The sequence below is a fragment of the Amblyomma maculatum genome, chromosome 10 (assembly GCF_055883805.1).
Source record: "Amblyomma maculatum isolate TAMU_Amacu chromosome 10, ASM5588380v1, whole genome shotgun sequence".
Lineage (NCBI taxonomy): Eukaryota > Metazoa > Arthropoda > Arachnida > Ixodida > Ixodidae > Amblyomma > Amblyomma maculatum.
In genome coordinates, this window is record NC_139353.1 from 22,305,985 (window position 1) to 22,326,895 (window position 20,911).

General features: G+C 46.5%; 1 long non-coding RNA gene across 1 annotated transcript; it reads right to left on the reverse strand.

Annotated features, from left to right (window-relative positions):
- Positions 1–1,887: 1,887 nt before the first annotated feature.
- Positions 1,888–16,715, reverse strand: LOC146175833 (uncharacterized). Its single transcript, XR_014701475.1, has 3 exons — positions 16,630–16,715; positions 9,688–9,795; positions 1,888–2,120 (listed from the first exon to the last, which is right to left on the reverse strand). It is a non-coding gene; the product is annotated as an uncharacterized LOC146175833 (long non-coding RNA).
- Positions 16,716–20,911: the final 4,196 nt, after the last annotated feature.

Below are 20,911 nucleotides of genomic sequence, written 5' to 3' on the forward strand. Positions count from 1 at the left end.
TTAAATATAGTAGTTGGCAGGGCCCTTACCTGCAGGTATACTTAAAGCCTGATAGCATCTGGTTTAAGCATCCTTCCATATATATTTCATGGAAATCAGGTTAAGCCTAGCTGAGTCCACTTAGAAAGGTACCCTCTCGCAAAACATGGCTTGCCAGTGCGAAAGCACGAAGGTGCTGTATAGAAACTAGCAGATGTCGTCCTTGCATGATGGAAACTGGCAGCTTGAAATATGAAATCTATGTGTGCCAGGAGGAATTCTATGTAATATTAAGCATTGCAATACTTTGCTTGAAAGCATGTTTCTTTTTTTTTTTTTTTGCTCATTAGTTTCATTCACAGTGCACATGGGGTGTCCACTCAGAAACATCTACTCTATTTTCCTTTTTCAAAACCTTGCTTTGCCCCTCACAGAGTACTGCCAAATTTTTGAAAATTTCTCACTGCAAAATTGGAAAGTGTGCCAAGCAATTAAGTAAGGCAACAATGCTATGCTTCAGAATACTCAGGCTACTGGAGGCATTAAGCTGAAGGTTTCATCATTAAAATCTTGTCAAACATGAGGATAGTCTGAAACTGAATTGATAAACTACTGATGTTAATACTGCATTTATGGTTCCAAAAATGGCTGGGATCACACGTGTATGCTGATGGTACAGTGTAGCAACTTTTGCTGCTATACGTACCTTAATTATTATTTCTCCATTTTTTGGAACGCTGTCATCTTGACAATGCTATTTTTTTAACTGCCAATTTTACTTACAATTACTGTGCCTAAAGGTGTGGGAAAGGTTATACCAGAAACTGAAATACACATAAATTGAGCAAATGCAACAAATATTTCGGGGGCACTTCAGCACCGCTGTTAAGGAAAACATGCCACAGCATTTACGACTCCTGTATCCTCATCCCTGTACAATTAGTTGGCTACTGGTTGACTCGCTAATCTTTGTTTGCACTTTTATCACACATACCAATTTGTAAAATTACTAATTACCACATTATGTAAATGAACTCCCAACTCACACATCTGACGGGATTCTGAAAGGCAATGAGTTTTTCTCATGTGAAAGGAGCTGCTTGGGTAGGCAGCTGGACCATACCATGGCCCTCACATCACACAGACCAGTCTATCCGGTCATACTATCTGCCACTCATCCTTGTCACTCAAATTGCCGTTTTTGGTAAATATGGCCTTTTAATGCAGTCAAATTAAATTAGGCGAGGGCTTGAACTATTGTTACATGTAAAGAATTACTGCACACGCTTTTTTTTTTATGCCCTTTTAGTATGCTGCTTCACCATCCCAGTAGCATAAGAGGCACAGCAATAGTGTATTAAGCGGGTATCCAAGGTTAGATCTGATCTCATTGCTACAAGCATGTCACCTCGCTACTGAACACAATTCACTTTGAAGGGCCAAGAGTTCAATATTTTAGTAAAGTGATTAGCACTGCCAAATGTTTGAGCATTACATGAGGTGACAGTATGGGTGTAAGCAAGCATTGCAATTAAGAAAGTTGCTGCTCATCTGCAAAATACTGAATTAAACCAATCTTATGCAATTCAACAAACACCGCCCACTTTGCCATTTTATCATCAGTCCCTGTCTGCAGTTCGAAACATCTTCATTGGGCTTACCTCTAAAAATTGTCTACGAAACATATCTGTGAACTTTTCTTACTTACTGGTTTTGCGGATTATTTCCAGTCTCAAAAGGAATAACAAATACATGTGGTTCTATGACACATACAGTAAATACTTACCTTTCTAGGTAGGTTACAAAAGGGAAGTAATGCAGAAGGTTGGCAGTCTAAACATAAATGAGCGTGTCAACATGGTGTTTTGGCACTGGAGTGTTTATTACTCCAATCATGTGCGTTAATAATGAATGAAAAGGCACATAAGTAGGAATACTTTATTTTGACACAGAAGCTATGGGAAGCTATGGCCAACATGTGTGTGTGTTGCCATTACGCTCGTAAGTGAAGCGCAGACTTGTGAGTACACTGTTGAGCCAGTAGCACAGAGAGCAGTCAACTTGGGCCAAGGAATGCCATGCTTTGAAAGGTGGGCAGCTGTTGTGATCTCTCGACTAGTATCAGTCACGTGCAGGATCGGCTGTCATGGGGAGAAAAAACAAAAGAATGCAAGCTCAGAACAATAACAAAACACCCGGAGAAACTCAGAGACGTACCAAATTTAAATAAAAAGATAACAGGACTGCAGACTATGCAGCAGCTCATATATTCTAATAGTGGATTTGCATATGGTCACTACACCCTCACAAAGGAAAGAAGCAAAAATGCTGAATTCATGACTCGTCAAAGGAACCAGACAAAAAGAAAAGTGTGCACCCTGTAGCATAGCTCAAGAACGAGAAAAGCCAAAACAGCGAAAAGGTTACCCTAAGTAAGGCCAGTACTAGTGCTCTCTGCATGCATGTGACAATGTATCACTGCAGTGCACATGCACAGCAGAAATGGACACCATGGGTAGTAAAGAACTGATATGAAGTTATCAACACTGGCCGCAGACATCAGAACAGACAGCTGACTGTGCTTTGGTATAACGCAAGCGTGCGGGCTTTGGTAGGTTGTGAAGCATATAAATAAACGTTGAGACATCTTGAAAACCATGTGTGCACATTTTCATTTGCTGCTGCATCCAAGAAGTTTCGCTTGCACTGTTCATTAGACGACATGCGTTGCTCTCAGACTGTAGCGTTTGTCGACTACACAGCATGATTCCAGAATCGCGACTAATTCAGCTGTGGACTTTTCATTTTCTAAACTTGCGAAATCCTTCCTATGGGCTGTGAAAAAGAATGAGGAACTGTTCCACCCAAATGTCTATAACGCACATGATGGCAGCCACAAGTCATTTTGTGCCAAACAGTAGTTTCCATACAAGTAACAAGAAGTTCTCAAACTGTGTGACAGGACTACAGCTATTTACTTTGAGGGTGGCCACAGCAAACAGGCAACAACCACAAGATGGCCAAATCCCTCATCGAACTGCAGCACCACAACAGTTGCTACAATGCCAGCATCATAAAACCTCTGGCTGTCTTTGATATACGGTCCTCATCACAAATACACCAGTTCATGTTGTTAAGGAGGCTGTCCATGAGCATCTTACTTCTCATAGCAGCTAAAAAATATTGCAAACAGAGACCAACACTTGACTTTAAGTGCAGTAGTAGCACTACCAACATTCAGTGTGTTAATGGAGTATAGACACCCTGAAACAGATAAGACAAAAAATCAATAATAGATTATTTAGCTGTTGAAGATAAAAATCAGGTGATGATCTGTACAGAGCAATGTCTTGCATGTCGTTAACAAGCAAAATGCGACCAAGATTAGGTGCATATGCTCCTGTAAGATGAAGTGCTGCACTGGCCTAGCCCAAGCAGTGCGGGTACCTCCAGTCAAAACGCTTTCAAGTGCCATCATCCATGAGATGGTTGCCCAATAGCAATCGGAATTTTCATAATGCTGCGTTCCTTATCTTCAGCCAGCATTTTTCACTCTTCCCAATGGATGCAACCCTCCCCAAAACTCCAAACTGAAGACATCAATTCAGTCATGCAGAACTGTCAATAATGACCTGAACCACAAACCAACTTGGAGAGGTGGAAGCAGGCTCGAGCACTTTGAAGCTATAAAACGGAAGTTTTGAAGCATTCAAATTGTTTTAGAGCACGTTTCTAAAGTCAAATGATATTGTTACGGACGACATCAAAGAAGAAAAAGCGGGCAGTGGCGCGGACAAGAGCGCTCGCGCTAGGCCCGGCAACATTTTTCATTAAACATCATCTCACTGTCATCGACCATCTCTCTGTCCTGTGTTCTCCTGTTTTCATCGGCTTGCCGTATCGTAACATTTGGTTGGAGGTGCTGGTACTTCATCATCACCCCCCCATCCTGGTCCGGAGCATCAGCACCCTACGACTTCTTGCGCCGTCGTAGAAAGGTTAGGAGGAAACGCAAAGTAGCCAATAGCGTGCGTATGTAGCCTTCACGCCATGCCAAAACTGCCATTCGTCAAGCGTAGGTACTACCTCCATCAAAGAGAGAGAAAGCCAATATTCTTCTCGAATTAATGTATCTTGAACTGGAGGTGACGGCGGTAGAAGAAAGACAAGAAGCTCAGGTGGCGTGCCCGCCCTGTGGTGTGCGAGAGGCTCACAACAGCACCGCCGCCAGGGCCGGCGCGTGTTCTGGCTGCAATGCTCTTCGCTGATTCTGCATGTAGAAGATGGCGCCGCTGCGGCAGCAAGACTGTATCTGTGGCTGAGGCGTCACGAGTGTTGAACACCAACCAAGATTGCACCTCATCAAGCGTTCGAATGTTGGCCCTTCCCAGTGGTTTGTATAAGGTTTCCAGTTCCTAGCCTCCAGTGGTATACAGTCGTTCCCCCTTTAATATGGACGACCCGAATTATGGACAGTTTTTCTGGGGACGAAACTTTTTCAGTGTAGTTATTCCTCGTTAATATGGAAACTCGCTGTCTGGACAATGGACAGGGGAAGAATGTACACGGCCCACTTGGGCCCATGTATTTTTGTCTCGGTAATATGGAAAATGCTTGAAAAAAAAGCAGAGGAGTCCGAACGCAAGTTAAATAAGGGCACGCCGCCCGCGAACCTACGCAACAGCCGATACAACCGGATGCCTGAACGAGTCCTGTGGGGTTGGAAAGAATAAAAGCGAGCGTGGGGCGCAAGAGCGGAGAGGAACTTACACAGCAAACCGAGGGTTGGCGTAAGAAAGACCCTGAAAGGGGAGAACCAGGAGATTTCTGGGTGCAGCGGCAGTGCCGCCGCAGTCGGGAAAACAGCAACATGTGGTTGCAATAAATTCTGCTGGACGTGAACGGAGAGGCCGGTAAAAGCGTAAGAAAGAAATGACAGGAAGAAAGAAAAGTGCATACAGTGGTGGTGGGAACTGAAGTTTTCTTTCCCAAAGCACAGTATGTGTTCCATGAAGCCGTAATCTCTTTTCGGTGAGAGTTAAGACACACTCACAAAGTAGGGCGACAAAAGAAAGGCGATGTACGAGCATGCAACCGAGACCGGGCGTCCCGTCCTGGGCGCGGTTCCCTCTCAGGCTCCTGGTTTTCGTCCCTGTTGCTGCCGAACTGCCACATTTTGCACCTGAGGCGGGTCCGCATGTCGGCTTCGCTTTAAGTCAACGATGTGGCCTTGACAAGGTCTGAGCTCTTCGTAGTCGGCTAATCGTCGTTCTAAACTGTACTTCAGCTTGCAGTGTTTGTCTTACACGAACACATAGAAACGGCGCCAAGAAGATGGGATGTTCTATAGCCTCCGCATAGCAGCTTGCCAATTTGACTCTCGCTTCCTTACGGAAACAGTACAAGGCAAAAAAGAAAGAATCAGAAGAACGGAAAGGCAGAAAGGTTAACTAAGCAAGAAAGTGCAAAGTATCAGGAGCCTGTAACCCTCAACTGGAGTCTGGATTTTGGCATGGTGGGAATTAAACGCAAAAGAACAGAGCTGAACGTCGGCGCGAAGCAAGCAATCTGTGAACACAAGCAGCAAAAGCCATCTCAGTCAATCTAAGCCTCGAGGGACTAGTATCGACAGCTCGACTGTTTCCTCGCCTCAGAAGAATCTCAAGCAGCTACTTAGCGGCTACTTTGCTCAGTGCCGAGCCCATTTTGAAAGTGATGGTGAGTAGAAAATCGGACGCCGATTCATGCTCGAAAGTTAAACCAACACAAAGCCCACCATCACGTGTGTCATTGTACGCGAGTGGCTTCAGACTCCACTACTAGTTTTCGAAGACAACAATGATAAGGATAATGCACTCAAAATTGCCGGTGTTCTGTCAAAATTTGTGTCAAGTGCACACCGTTATCTACAAAAGAAGTCATTAATTACAATTCTTTTTTTTCTCAATAAAATTCTTTTCGTTTTATTCATGACTCGTTATTATGGATGACTCGCTTTATGGACAGTTTTGGTCGGAAACCAAAGTGTCCATATTAACGAGGCACGACTGTATAAAACTGACCATATGTAGAAGTGCCTTATTGCAGACCAGACTGTCTGTGCTCGCTGATAGCTGAAACAGCCTCACCTGGCGCTACTCTAATTTATTAGGCGAACTTCACGCTGCACCACACCAGCGTAACCCGCACATGGCATTTTACGCTTTAAAACATGCAAGAGCGGTGTTTGACTGCTGCTCTTTAGTAACCGAGGGGAGTAATTTCATATATTCGTTTGTATCGTTCAATGTGGCCGGCGCACGCCTAATTGTTTACGACTCTGATCGACTCGATTTAAAAATTGCTCATTCAAGATTTATCTTATTCCATCATCAAGGAGATTTCTAAACTCTATCAAGCCTTTGCGGCTATTTCAGTTATGAGACGTTCCAATCAACAGATTGAAATGAAAACCATACCCACATTTGGTTTTGAATTTTTTCACGTGGAGAAAAAAAAAAAAGTGTACATGACGCCAAAAAAACAACAAAAGGGCTATGTCTCTGGAGCAATGGTCCCAAATCGGCTCAAAGTGTGAGGACGCCGTAGCAGAGGCTTCCAGATCACTTCGGCCACCTGGGATTCTTCAATGAAACTGCCATCGTTAAGTACATGCCTGCAATGCTTTCAGCTTCGACCAAAATGCTGTTTCCCAATTAGGATCAGACTAGGGTATCCCAGCTCAGTACTCGAGAGCTTTAATGACCAAGCCACCGCGGTGCCGTAATAAGTAAATAAATAAGCCAAGAAGACTAAACTTCTTTCTCGGAGCGTACCATGGTTATTTTATCCATTTCGCTGCAGCTACGCCGCGAATGTGTATTTTACTCTGACAAAGTGACTATAAAGGACATCGGCCCCATGTGTACAAGCCCGAATCCGGCTCAGACCCGTACGTTTAAGCCCACTCAGAGTCCAGCAAAAATGTTCATGTGTCGGCCCAGACGGGCCGTGGGTTGAGCCACACCCAGCTTTTGGGCCTGTCCATGCCCACGCAGTGTCGTGTGAAGCGCGTGCTACCTTCACTTGACGCTTCTACAGAAGGTTTGACGATCTTCTATTTTTTCGGTTCCTGGGGCTGCCTTTCAGTGGGTCGCTTTCTACTTTTCGATGTCTGAAAGGTAGGCAAGGCAGGCAGAGAATATTGTGGGGACCGCTTCCTTTGCTAGCAACGCGCAACGCTTTGCAGCACATGCCCATTTAACTCTGTCGTCCATGTTTTGGACACAAACCTGGGCTCCAAGTGCCCCTCACAAACAGTGGCTGTATAGCTCGGTCCTTTCTTAGTATGCCGGCCACCATAGCTGAAGTCGTTTGACATCTTTTCGCACCGAAGAAAGCTGACATTTTTCATTGCAGAATACGTAGCCTGTATTGCAGTGGTGAACAATGCACTTTTTTTTCCACATTACATTACATTACAACTTAGAATATACCGTGATCGAAGAAAGGCGTGGAGCGGGGGCGTCAGCGAGAAAAACAAAATGTGCACCGATGCAAGTTGAGAACTGACTGGCAATCCTTGCGGCACCCAGCGAACCCGCGGCCACCAACAGTCAACGCAGTCTCTCGGCAGCCTACGGAAATCAGAGCATCGGTATTGCCACTTACTGTTCGGTGCGGAGCGACCCGTTCACACACTTCTAACACCATGATGCGGAGGTTGTGGGTCTGGGCCGACCAGTGGCATATGGTCGCTTTTTGCTAAACAATTACCTTTCAGACAAACTAATTATGAATTATCCATTGATCCCCACGCCATTATGGGCATAGAGCAGGGGGTCTCAAACTCATATTGCTACGTGGGCTGCATTGAGAAAGCTTTTTCTCTCATGACCCAGGAGCCAGAAAGTAATAAAACAACAGGAAACAAAGTACAGTAAATAACAATAAAATAAACAAAAATAAGCAAAATTTCGTTTTGTCAGACCAAGCGCTCCTATTATTGCAAAAGAAAAGCAATGTGTGCTGTTTCCACTTCAATGCCGGACAAAAGCAGCTTCAGGATCGCTCAGAGAGAGGTACTGAAATGGTACACCTGTTAATAAATACCACACTTATAATCTTCAACAAGAAAATCAAAAAAAAAAAAAAAGAACACCTGGAAATAAAAGAAAAGGCAGGATGTCCGGCTCCTTGCTTTTGAAGGCATAGTGATATCAAATGAAAGTTCACGCAGATTAAGTGGTCAACGCCTTTTCAAAAATGAATGCGTACTAACTGGTACAAAATCTGAGTTTATTTTAGTTGGAAATTAGGGCTGGTGGCAATGCTTTCAAAACGTCAGCTGAAAATTTTGAGCTGGCGGACTGCAGCACGCAGCTCCACGGGCTGTGCGCCAAGGCCCCTGGCATAAAAGGATAATCTCTGATGAGCGGAAAGAAAGTGTTCGACATTGGGCTGCATTCCCCATTCTCAGCAAGGGAAACTAGAATGCTTCTTTGCTCGTCAAGTGAAGAGGATATACATTAGGCAGGCATTGCCTCTGCTACGAAATGGACAATGTTTTAACAGTACCACGCGACCGTCGACTGCCCGGCATTGCTGCGCCGGAAGATGCAGGAGATGACAAAGCAATAGAGTGCGAGGGCGTGCTCACAATTCTTGCTGCTGCAGTGAACCTCGTTTGCTACGCTGCTTTGATCAATGTGAAGCAACCCTGCTACAATTGGCTGGCAGGCATGCCGGTGCCCGGAGAAGCTGTCATTGTTTGTTTTTAGCCGCAATAGTATCTGCATATCATGCGAATATCTCCAAAGTACACACATTTCCGATAAAAAATCCAACATGCCCCATAACTCTTGCCATCGATACTTTTGAAAAATTGTTGTATCGGTACTTTCATTGCATTAAAAAAAAAAAAAAAAAAAAAAAAAAAAAAAAAAAAAAAAACACCTTGAGACACCCAGGGACAAGTGTAATATTTGGAACGTTACAAGTTTGCACAGATTGAAGCCACAAGCACATAGCAGAGCGCTCCCAGAACTCCGATATGAAACTTGATTCAAGGGGTTGCTGCCAATGGAGCAGAACAGCCAAGCAGACAACACTTGCTGAAGCAGCATGATTACATCTCCCTGCTTGTTCCCTCTCCTTATTTCCACTTTGCTTCTGCTTGGACAGTCGACGCTCAAGCGATACTGTTAAAGAATTGGCAGGGTGTATATTCTGTGCTGCTTGTCTTGCAAGCCATTGATGCCAATCTTGCAGACCTCATTTTATCTTTCACAGTGGTTTCCAAAGCTATAAAGTTATTGCAGCAACTTTGTTACACGCACAAAAAAGCGACGCAACCAATCTGTGCAGGAATATCATTCGTTAAAGAAGGCAGCTTTGCCAGTTTTTCACAGCAAATTGAGAAGACAATAAAGCGTGGTTTGATCTTCCATCTCGTGCAAACATTTGTTTGTTTTTGGAGCTAGTCTGGTTTTCTTAGTCTGAATCAACTGTTACATTGCACACTGTTTGCAATGCATTGATTGCATCTGAGAAAAAAAAGGCTGCAAACTACAAGCTGGACACTGCAGCTGCAGGAATGCTTGCTTGCTTGATTCATTCATGCACTCTATGCAAACTGGTGACCTGTGCCATGTTCCCCATGTAAAAGTTAAAACAAATGACCAGTCCCGGTGGCACAACAATTGTTTTGAAATTAAGTACAGGGCTCACCTTGAGGCGTTGGAGCATAGGCTGCCTCCGCCTTTCATAGTCCCATTTGTTCAGCCTCAGCAACCAGCAAGCCCATGCTAGACTCCAAAACACATATCAGGATGGTCCCTGCGTACCAAATATTAGACGTCAGCTTATAAGCGATGTTTACACACACAAAAGAAATTAAGACAAGTACATGTTGATGCATTTTAAACACAAGGCGAAATCGCTTACCTCACCGCAATTAGAAAGTGGCCCTGCATACACTTGACAGTGCGCAGTCATAAAATGAGGTATTAAATCATTATTCTACACCGCGTCACAGCAATGAGGGTCACACAAAGGGTCACGTCGCACAAATGGTTAGTACATCGTGGTGCACCGAAACAAAAGCTTCCCACACAGGCCTGAGTGATCCTCGCCTTTCTTGCTTCTACGCGTTGTTTTGTCATGTCCTAGTATCTCCTTAAGTCCCTCCATCAGCTCAAAGACGTTACAATCATTAATTATTCGTCCAGACCGCTGAGGAAAGCTTACTTATATCCCTGTCACACGGCCGACTCGGAACTACCTTGGCAAGGGAGTCGCAGGGAGTTTCGCCTTAAAGGAGTTGTCCCCGTGTCACACGGCTTGCAACGAGCTTCTCAGAGCAGCCAACAGGGGGCCATTAGGCGCTGTTTATTTTGCACAAAGATATAAAAAATAATGTCCAAAACAAACTAAAATATTTTTTATACTACTATTTTTCTCGCAAAATGCAATTAGCTTTAGTCATATCAATATAAAAGAACACACATTTGCTGAAAACAACGACCATGCTCTAAACAGCCATTTTTTCCGCTCTGCTGGACACCATGCGCGGCGTTGTGCAATACGTGGTTAAGTGTTCTAGAATTGGGAAGTGTGCCGTCTTCGGCGCGCGGCAATGGGAGCGACGTGGTCGCCGGAGCGATGAAAAGCGTAGGTGGCGCTGTCAGCCGTAGGAGCGCATCACAAGCGCGCGCGCCGCAGACCACAATGGCCGGCGCCTGGCGCGGGCGGAAGCCCTGGGCCGCCATTATGGGTCGAAACCCGGCATTTACTACGTGGACGCCTCCGGCCCCCACCATGGGGGATGGTACACGGCCGCAGTGGTCCACCAGTCTAAAACGGTTAACGGGCTTACATTTCGCGCCCATGACATAACCCACGCGGAGGAGGTCGCCATTGCGCTGGCAGCTACCCACACTGATTCTAAAACAATTATCTCCGACTCGCGAGGGGCCTGTCGGAACGTCGAGCAAGGCTGGGCGCCATACCTAGCCTACCGACTACTTCAAAATTGCACCTACACCGGGGACCCCGCTTACCGGAAAATAGTATGGGCTCCTGCTCATATGGGTCTCGAGGGGAATGAGGCAGCCGACGCCGCCGCCCGCGCGCTCTCTTTCCGGGCTTCCCATCTCGACCCCCTAGATCAGGATTTCGAATTCGAACCCGCGTATTCTTTTAAAGACATTGTTCTTTATTATCAATCTTGTCATAGCCTTTACCCTCGCCCAAGTAAAGGTCTATCTAAGACGGAGGAGCGGCTTCTACTCCGTCTTTATACCAACACTCTGCTGTGCCCGGCAGCACTAAAACATTTTAATCCCTCCTTCACGGGCAGTTGTCCGCACTGTGCGGAGAAGTCTTCGGACATCTACCACATGGTGTGGGCTTGCCCATCCAACCCAGCTATTCCTCCTCACCCCAACCCCACTCGGGAGGACTGGGAGGCGACCCTGCTCGGCTGCTATGACCTGCAGGCCCAAAAGGCCTTGGTCGAGCGCGCCCGGGCAGCGGCCGACGCCACTGGGGTCCCGTACTAGGGACCCCACCCAGTATCTGTAAGGGCTGGATGTTCATAGATCCGGCCGATGCATACATCTACCCCTTTTTTATTCAATAAACGTTTGTCACCACCACCACCGCAGAGGAAACGCCTGGGGCGTCTGCTTCTGCGGCTCGTTTCCTGCGTGAATTTTGTTGCATCGCGTTGCTTCTCTGGCTGTTGTACTATGGCGCGTTGTTGAGCGAAGAACGATGATTGGTCTAGCAGGAAAACACATGTTTGCAGAGAGCACAGTAACAGTTCCTTCCGTCTCGTATAACTTTCGCCCCCCCCCCCCCCCCCTCCTTCTTTTACTGAACGCTCTTTTCCTTCCTTTTGTTCTTTCTTCTTGCTCATTGCGCGCTCTTTCTGCTGCCTTCCCTATTCGAACCCTTCGAAATACACTCAAAGCATGGTTTCCTAATCAACAGCACCGCGGAAGGCCTTCGAGTAACTTTGCAGTCCACAGTCGACCTCGCTGACTACTTATCTGCAAAATGAGGCTTTACATACATTATCACATCAAGACAAACTAGAAAACCTCTTCGGCATCGTGAGGCAATTTAATGGCTGCAACGATTATCCACGCCGGCTCAATTTTTTAGTGACAGTTAATGCCCTGGCATTTTACAACTTAGCGAAGCCCCCAAAGACAGGAAATTGTAATGCTGAAATTGTAAATGCCTCCTTTGGTTGACGAGAGAAGGCTCGAGGACGTCGAAGCTACTTTGAATTCTCTTCCTTCAGATGACCACAGATACGTCACTAGGAACAGTTCTAGCCGGCTCATAGCTTATATTGCAGGATATGTCACTAGAAAGTTCATGAACAAGTCAAAATGCATTACTTGATTCGCTTATCTCATTTCAAGCAAATCGTGCACGGTACAAAATGAACAAAATCAATTTATCTCAAACTTCGACCACGGAGGTTTTTTTTATCCGTCCTCGGAGCTTGCAAAGCTCGTGCACACGCTGGAAGAGTCTTTCACGGTATTTTTGTTTGTTTGTTTTAGTTCAAGAAAGATTAACGCAAATAGCATGCGTGAATTTGCTTTGTTTTTGCAAAGCGCAGAGGTTTCCAAGTTTGGTTGCCCTACTCATGACAAAGAAATTACACTTAACATAGTGAAGTTCTACGTCCTCAAGCGATTGCGTTTTTATGCCAAGTTGCTAAACCAAGAGCAGACCTCTAAAGCAGAGCAGGTAAAGCAATTAAAGCTGAGGAGGTGCAAGTAATCGTGTTTGAGGACTTTAATCATTCTGCCTTTCTCTTGTGTGTTTTCAAATTTAGCAGCTTAATTTATTCACGGCCTAGTACAGTTCATTAATATTCTCATATAGTTCTGTACAGTTTTATACGTTTGTACCATATTCTTGCACTAAGTCGCGATTTTTTTTTTTTTCACGTCGTCGATTAAGTGGTTTCGTTAACTGCTATGTGCTCTCATTCATTCATTTCGTTTCAAGCAGGACTGCCAGTTCATATGTATTCGTCCACATTTAAATAAAGTCATCAGTAAGCGCTGGCATAATTTCTGTCTTCAAGCAATCTTCGCATACCTCTATTTACATGTGGTGCAAAAAGTACGCTAGCCTAGCCTAAAACACCATTCACTGCGTTTTCAGTACGTGCGAGCGTCGATGGAAGACTTCAGTCTAGCCCGCATGAACCGGTGCATCCAATATTAAAAATTTACATGATCATAGAAATACGTTACACATTCGTCATTGAACCTCCCGCTAGTGTTAGAGAAATAAAGCACCCAATACGTTCAGGAAATATATCTTGCCGTTGCTTGTCAGTTCGTCGGCAATCTGTATCTTACATTGCCTGTATTTGTATTGCCGTTCCCTGACGACGGCCGCTTATTTCACAGGGAACTAGTTGTTTTGTTCATGAACATAACATGAACATACATTTAGACAAGCGTGTGGGAGCTAAAGCGCCTTCGGAGTCCGATTGAACTAGCGGTGACGGTTCACCCAGCTGTCTGCTCCGCGCTCACTGCGCTCCTCCTGCACACAGCGCCCTCTCTCCTGTCATCGCTGAAACGACCAGCTCGCCGGCGGCAGACGGCACACTTCTCAATTCTAGAACACTATTCGCCGCGAGATCGACCTAGTGGTGGCACCACCATCGCTCCGGTAGTGTGGATCGGCAGCCGGCGGCGCTCGCAGAAACGCACGCTGCGTAGGTCTGCTTCCGAGTTTACGGCGGGTTTGTTGGCGATGAAAACGTGTCTTCTGCAGTATTTCTGCAATATTGCTGAAAAAAATCCAAGGATTTCGCCAATGCAGCAGAAGTAGGAAAACAAAGCATGCAACCACCAGTCTTCTAGATTTACTTTGCACGTTTCTTGTGCTGAACCGCGCTCACGCGCCTAATGCTTGGGCCTGCCTAATGACAGCTTTGTTTTTCTTATCGAATTTTAAACAGTTTGCAATTATCTCATGCGAGTGAGACCGGCGAATTTAGTGTCAAGCCCACGCAGATACAAGGTTCGTGCTCTGACCTGCAGTAACTTAGATTGAATCGATGCAGCCTGGTTCATTATATCGTACTTGACACGAAGATTAAGCAGTTTAACTGTAGCACTGGCAGCGTACTGCCCGGCGGGTGCCATAGACTGAGTGGACATCAACTCTGGCCCAGACAATCACGCACAAGCATTCCCCAAATATGAGATCACGCCGACACTTTACAGGAAACCTCACCGCACAGGAAAGCTGATTGTTCACGTGTACAGCGCTGAGTGGATTGAATTTGCCGAGGTGCTTTTTGCGGCCACTGTCATAGAATGTGATAGCGTATTAATGCATGCGCCACTAACTTTAAATGATTTCCTGAAACCGAGGAAAGCATAAGGGATTCCTGATGTGTGTGATGTTAATATATAACGGTAAATTAGTAGTGTAATTATTTTGTTTTGCAATGCGAATAAATTTAACCCTGTGAGAGAACTTTTACGCAACTTGACAGAATTTACAATAATCAGCGATTAATTTTTAGTGACGTTAAAGTACAAGCTACGAATTACTCGCTGCGAAGACATCGTTATAAACTGCGCATGGGCACTGTCATGTTCTGAGAACCAATTTTACGAGCTGAAAATTTCTTCATCACAAATTATTTAGCAGTGGCTATCTTATGCGAAGTAAAATATTAGGGTTGCTTCCAAAACAGGTGCCGGATATAAAACTATTCCGAAAGAAATGGAGGTCATCTTATCATGCGACTATAAAAATGTATTTATTCCCGAACTAAACACTGATATTTAAGCCCGCATGAAGCTGTTTCACTCCCCCTGTCCGAAATGACGAGTTTTGTCGGAAGACAGCACCTGGACGAAAAGGGATTATAATGATTATAATAGGCTACCAATAAAGTACAATGATCTAGGTGTATTATGTAATATTTAGGGTAACAATTAGGTGCAGGGAATATGTTTCCCAAACATTCGATCATTTCTCTAAAGCGAAATGTGCTCACTAATACTTTTACGGATGCATAGAAGCCTTCAACAAAAGAAAAAAAAAGAAAAAAAAAAAAGAAATGCATATTGGCCCGGGTTTAACGCATGAAAGCGGCATCGGCTATGACGGATAATAGCAGAGGCTCGTTTTGGTGTAGTTTTCTTTTTTTTTTTTTTCATTATTAACACCACCTTTACCACGTGGGATTGTTTATTGTGCAGTCAAATCCCACAGCAGAGGAACGCCTTTCGAAACGGTTGTGATAGGATCCCCCGTTCTCGAAATCAGCAGTCGAGCGTCCTTACCATTGAGATACCGCAATAGAGGTTTAAAAGCAAAAAAAAAAAAAAAAAAAAAAAAAAAAAAAAGAAGTACTCACACAACTCTATCGTGCATACAGACGGCATAGCAGGCAAAGAGTGGTCTGTTCAAACTGCATTCTGCTATATGAAGCAGTCTGAAGTGGCATATGTTTTAGTAGCTGCGGTATTCCAAACAGAAACGGGAATATGCGATTTCTGAGAGTTTGCATTAACTGTTATTGACGGCAACGACCTTTTTTTGCTTTGACACGGCGGTAACGTCAGTACCACTTCGTTTGAGACATTGCATGTCAAAGGACCTCAAGCGCCGAAGACCGCGATGGAAGATGTCCTTATCCAAGCATGACATGCTCGATACGGACAAGTATTTATTTCTTTAATGAAGCATGGGGGGGGGGGGGGGGGGGGGTTATAGACTGTTCATATTTATTTTGCAAGAGGCATATAGGTAAGCAAAAGCTCACAGGAACCGCGAAACAAACAAAAACACTCGTGTACACGCCGCATGCGCGCGCGTGAATCACTGCGGGATGGCACGCGACGCGAAAACGCATCCACACTGAGTAGGTTTCGCCGCTGAGCCGCAAGGTGGCGACTCTGCTCGATCTCGAGGCCAATAACGTGGTGCAGTCGCGACAATTAAACGCAACTAACCGAGTTAGAATACAATTTTATGCAATAAAAACTAATATATTTAGGAGTAAAAATTACATTATTGAAGAAATATGTTAGAAATATGACTCGGAAGCAAAGCACATTGGAAACGAGAGTACTCCCTTCGCCCATCAATGGAGATCGTCGATCTCCTTTGCTTCAAAACTCCATTTAACTTCCTTCCATAATGCACTGCCGTGTGACACGGCACGTATCTCCCTCGAGGTAATGGCTACCTTGGTTGAAGGGAGTTGAAAGGAGTTCAGCCGTGTCCGTGTGACAGAGGTACTATAGTGCCTAGAATATACTTCTAGGCACTATAGAGGTACCCAAGTTTCCCGCCGTTTTCAGGCGCACGCAAGACTGGTAGTCAGGCGTGTTTTACATGACTGAGACTTTCGTGCGGTTGGCCTAATAAGCGGTATTTAACCGCATGTTCCTTGGTGTCGAACTACGTTGAGCTTTCGATTGAAACTTTCTATAATACACCTTCGGGCCGTTCGGGCCCACTGCCGGCCAAGCAGGCTCAATGGTCGTCAACAGAACATTCGGGCGCACGGAAATTGAAAACTAAATGTAGAACTCCAGACAGCGGGCAATGACTCAATACATGCATACTGAAGTATCTAAAGAATAGAAAAAATTGCTTACGTACCGTACAACACGAGAGCACCCAGCTCTCACGGCTCCCACCATTAAGGACGACGACCAGCCATTTTGCTACTAAAAGCAACACAAAACCGACAAAACAATAGCCGGATGTGACGTTATTCTTAAACCGGATAAGACGTCATGGGTTGCAGCAAGCATTTTGCTCCTGCAACCCGGTTGCAGGAAGCATTTCGCTGCTGCAACCGGGTCGCAGCCATGTCGCAGCAGACGGCGCCAGGTGAAAAACAACGCTAGAGAAAAGAACCTACTGGAGCAGCGCTGCACAACACAGCACTTCGGCGCCGCAACTGTAGAGGAAGTTCAGCAGCGCCCCACGCGAAAGGCTCCCTCCATAGAGTTCTCCCTCCAAGTCTCCGCAGGGATGTCGTCTGCTAGCCGTGAGGATTTGGAGCTGTTAATGGATTTGAAAAATTATTTCGAGGCGCAAACGTCAGGAAATGAACGAAGCTTTTTGAAACAGGCCATTTACACGACGTGAAGGAGATACTTTCGTGTGATGAGGTCCAAGTATTCTAGTAAGTAACAGCCCGGTGCGTTGCGCAGACAAGCACCAGTGCGTCATCGAAAACCATCTATTTAAAGGTGAAAAATATATTTAACTGCTGGCTTTTAGAATACTGACTGCTGCGCTGCTAGCTTTAGGTAATGTAGCAACCGGCCCGGATTACCGCTACATTCTTGCAACTTAAAGTGTGATATACAGGAACGGCAACAAAAAAGGAAAGAAAAACACACGAAGTTTCGGAACCTCGGTTCCTTCATGTATTGCAAGCGATGTTCTTGGTGGGGGTGGCTGTGGTGTCTTATTAAAGATAATCAAAGAAGAAATAAAGGAATGTTGCCGGCTGCGGAAGTTGGTATCTAATATTAGCTGCGGACGGCGGTAAGGAAAAGGACAGGATGAGAGTGCATGGCAGCTGCTTACCTTTTTTTTTTTTTTTATCCCGCTATTATAGTCATCCGCCGGTCACCGAACGTAACCCGTGGATGTAAGATGTGTGTGTGTGTGTGTGTGTGTGGAGGGGGAGGGGGGGGGGAGAGATCCTGGGTAGAGGAGCCTGCACCTTATAACTTGCACGAAACGCTGCAGACGCTCGCGCCATTTCAGGGAGCGGCTGTGGTTATGACTATAGTGCCTAGAATATTCTAGGCACTATAGTTATGACCACTTCTCCGGCACCGGCGGAGCGCGGCCGCAACAGCAGCTCGGACACACCAGCTCCTGCCTCTGATGTAACGCGGCTCCTCGCGCATGCGCAGCTTGGCCCACGCTGTGCCACGCGAAATGGCTCGACGACTAGTGTAGTGTTGCTTTCGCAAAAATCCTTTGCTGTGAACCAGTGGGGCTCTGAAGAAGATGCAGTGCAGAGCACATGCCCTAAGTGTCTAAAACAACCAGCTGCCCAGATGAATGCAGCCGTCAAGAATAAGACGACTACAAGAAGTTGGACTGTCGGCTACAAAGGAGGAATATTTACACTTGTGGCTAATAGACAATATTAAGAGCCGGAGCTTGCTCCGGTTTCTTGAAGAAAATAGTCTGCACAACATTCCTTTAAGTTAAAAGACAGCCTCATTCTATGCCATGTTACGTTTCTCCACCAAGAAGTGGGACAGCTGACGCGGCCACCGCATAGCAACAGGCAGAATCGCGAGCGGATCGGCCATTTCGACGCCGTTCATCGGCCGCGCAACGCTTCCTCCCGCCGACAAGTCTCAGCGTGTTCCTGCCACGCGCCAAATGTGTGTGCGTGCGTGTGTGTGCAAAAGGTGGCCAAGCCTGGAGATCGAGGGAAAGTGCGTCGCCCTCTCCTGTCTGCAGGAGGTGGAGGAGATGAGGTCGGAACACCTGCGATTGAGTCATTCGTCGTGAACCAACATGTTTGGCTCTCCCTTTCCTGTGAGGGTTTACCCTTTCCCTGTGAACTGGAAAAACTATAAAAAGCAGCGGCCGACTCCGCTGAGGGAGAGACTACTTTGACGCGCCGTTGGCACGACGCTAGACACCAGTTGTGTGAGAGTGTCTGTAATCTCTCCGGGTCAGCTTCGCTGCCCGTTTCTTCATGATGTTGCAGTAAAGGTTGTTTCGTTAAAAGACGCCTCGTCTTTGCTGGCACCTTTGATGCCGTCCGCCGTCCACGGAGCCGCCAGGCAAACGCCACCGAGGGGCGCGCGACCCCCAAACGTAACAATTGGTGAACAGCGGTGGGATGACGACGACCAAGCCGTAACCGTGGTTGGAGGGACGAGCCAGGCGATACCGTCGTCCAACAACTGGGGAACAGCGGAAAGCGGAGAGACGAGGACAACCAAGCAGTGACCGTGGTCGGTGAAACGAGACAGGCCTGACCGAAGTGCAACATCTGGTGGGAAGAGCGGAGATGTCCGAGGCATGACTCGTGAATCAAAGCAGCTCAGCGGAAAGGCGGGAGCTGTGCAACGAGCCCTGTGTGATGACTGGTTGCCTGCAGCGGAACGACTGCGTTGGATTCTTGGCTGCGAGGTTTGGTGAGTGCGGGACTTTCTTCTACTGAGTTTTGCCAGGCTTTTGTTAAGTAGAGAACAGAGCTGGTAATTGTGTTGTCGTTGTTGCTGGGTTAATTGCAGCAAGGCAATAGTGGGCAGTAGAGAAGGCAGCACTCGGAACAGCCATGGATTTGGAGTCGTTGCGCAAACCGAAATTGCTGGAGCTTGCGGAGGAGTTGGGTCTGGATTTGTCAGACAAACTCAGAAAACCAGAAGTGTTAAAGGCTATTCTTGCGTTGGAAGCTGAAGATGACGAGCTTTTGGAATGACTTGAGATCATTGACGAACGTCATGAGAAAGAGGAACGTGAACGTCATGAGAAAGAGGAACGTGAACGTCGCGAGAAAGAGGACGCCCGCGTAAGCAAACTGATACAGCTGGAGATTTCAGCACATGGAATGAGCGTGGAAAAGATTAAAGCTTTTAATGCCATTCATTGTAACAGTTCAATACCGCGAGACGGTCCGCCACCGTTCCTCATTGCCGAGGATGTGGCCGAGTATTTGGCAGACTTTGAGAATGTCTGCAGAAGTAAACGTTTCGAGCGAGATAGTTGGGCGCAGAAGTTGGTAGCTCTTCTCTCCGCTGAAGCGTCGGAAGAAATCAAGCGATTGGTTGGCGACCGCTTGAAAAATTACGATGAACTAAAAGAGTCATTGCTGATACGATATCAGATAACGCCTCAGGATCTTCGGAAGAGATATGAGAGCGAGAAACATTGTAACGAGGCATACTTTGATTTGGCCTATCAGTTAAAAGCCGCTGTAAGCGAATGGCTAGACAGTGCGGAAGTTCCGGAGCAAATCGAACTTGCACCGGAGTGTGAGAAACAGCTTGGGGAAGCGGCCGAGCAAGGTGATCGCAGTAGCGAGCCGACCGAGCCTCGAACAGAGGAGTATTGTGTTACCTTGGTCGAGCCACTAGCTGAGACGATTAGCACAAGCTTAATGGGCGGGAAGTCCGAAGTGACGCCGTTAAGCGAGGTGAACTGCATGCTGACCCAAGTAGCTGTAGGAGATACAGTTCCATCAAATGAGAGTGGGGAACTGGTAGTAACGGAACCGTCTCTCAAGTCGAAAGCAGAAGCTTGTGGAGAGCGCGACGGAGATGAGAAAATTTCAGTTTCCGAAATCAGCTGTGTCGTAGAGCAGGGCACGCAGAAAAACGAAGTGCCAATCAGGGAAACTGCGCAACCCGCGAGTTGTGATCAGCCAGGGCAGACCGACGAGGAGTGCGCGTCCGCTGTAGAGAGCGAGACTTGCGAAGGCGACAGCGAGCGACCAGAGCAGAGTCAGAATCGTTCGTGCCCTGATACCACGCTAGGTTGTATTCGCGAAAGCAACCCCAGTGCGAACGCGGACGTAGCACACATGACCCTCACGCAATCCGAAGCGCCCCAGCTGTCGAATGAGCTTGATCGTGCGCCGGTTAGCGCTGAGCGATGCGGCTCATCGGAGGACCCGTGTAACGTGAGTGGCGAGCCAGAGGAAATGCCTAGCTTGAGGGCTGGCATAAGCGGTTGTTCGGATTTGACTGAAAGTGAGTCATGCGATGCAGCCGCGGCGCCGCCAGAGGAACTGCATAGCTTGAGGGCTGGCATGAGCGGTTGTTGTTCGGACTTGTCTGAAGGTGAGTCATGCGCTGCTGGCCGCGATGCAGACGCTGCACCGCACTTTGACCGCTTCGACGACACCGGTGTCCTACTAGCTCCGGTTACCGCTAGAACGTTGACCGCTAGC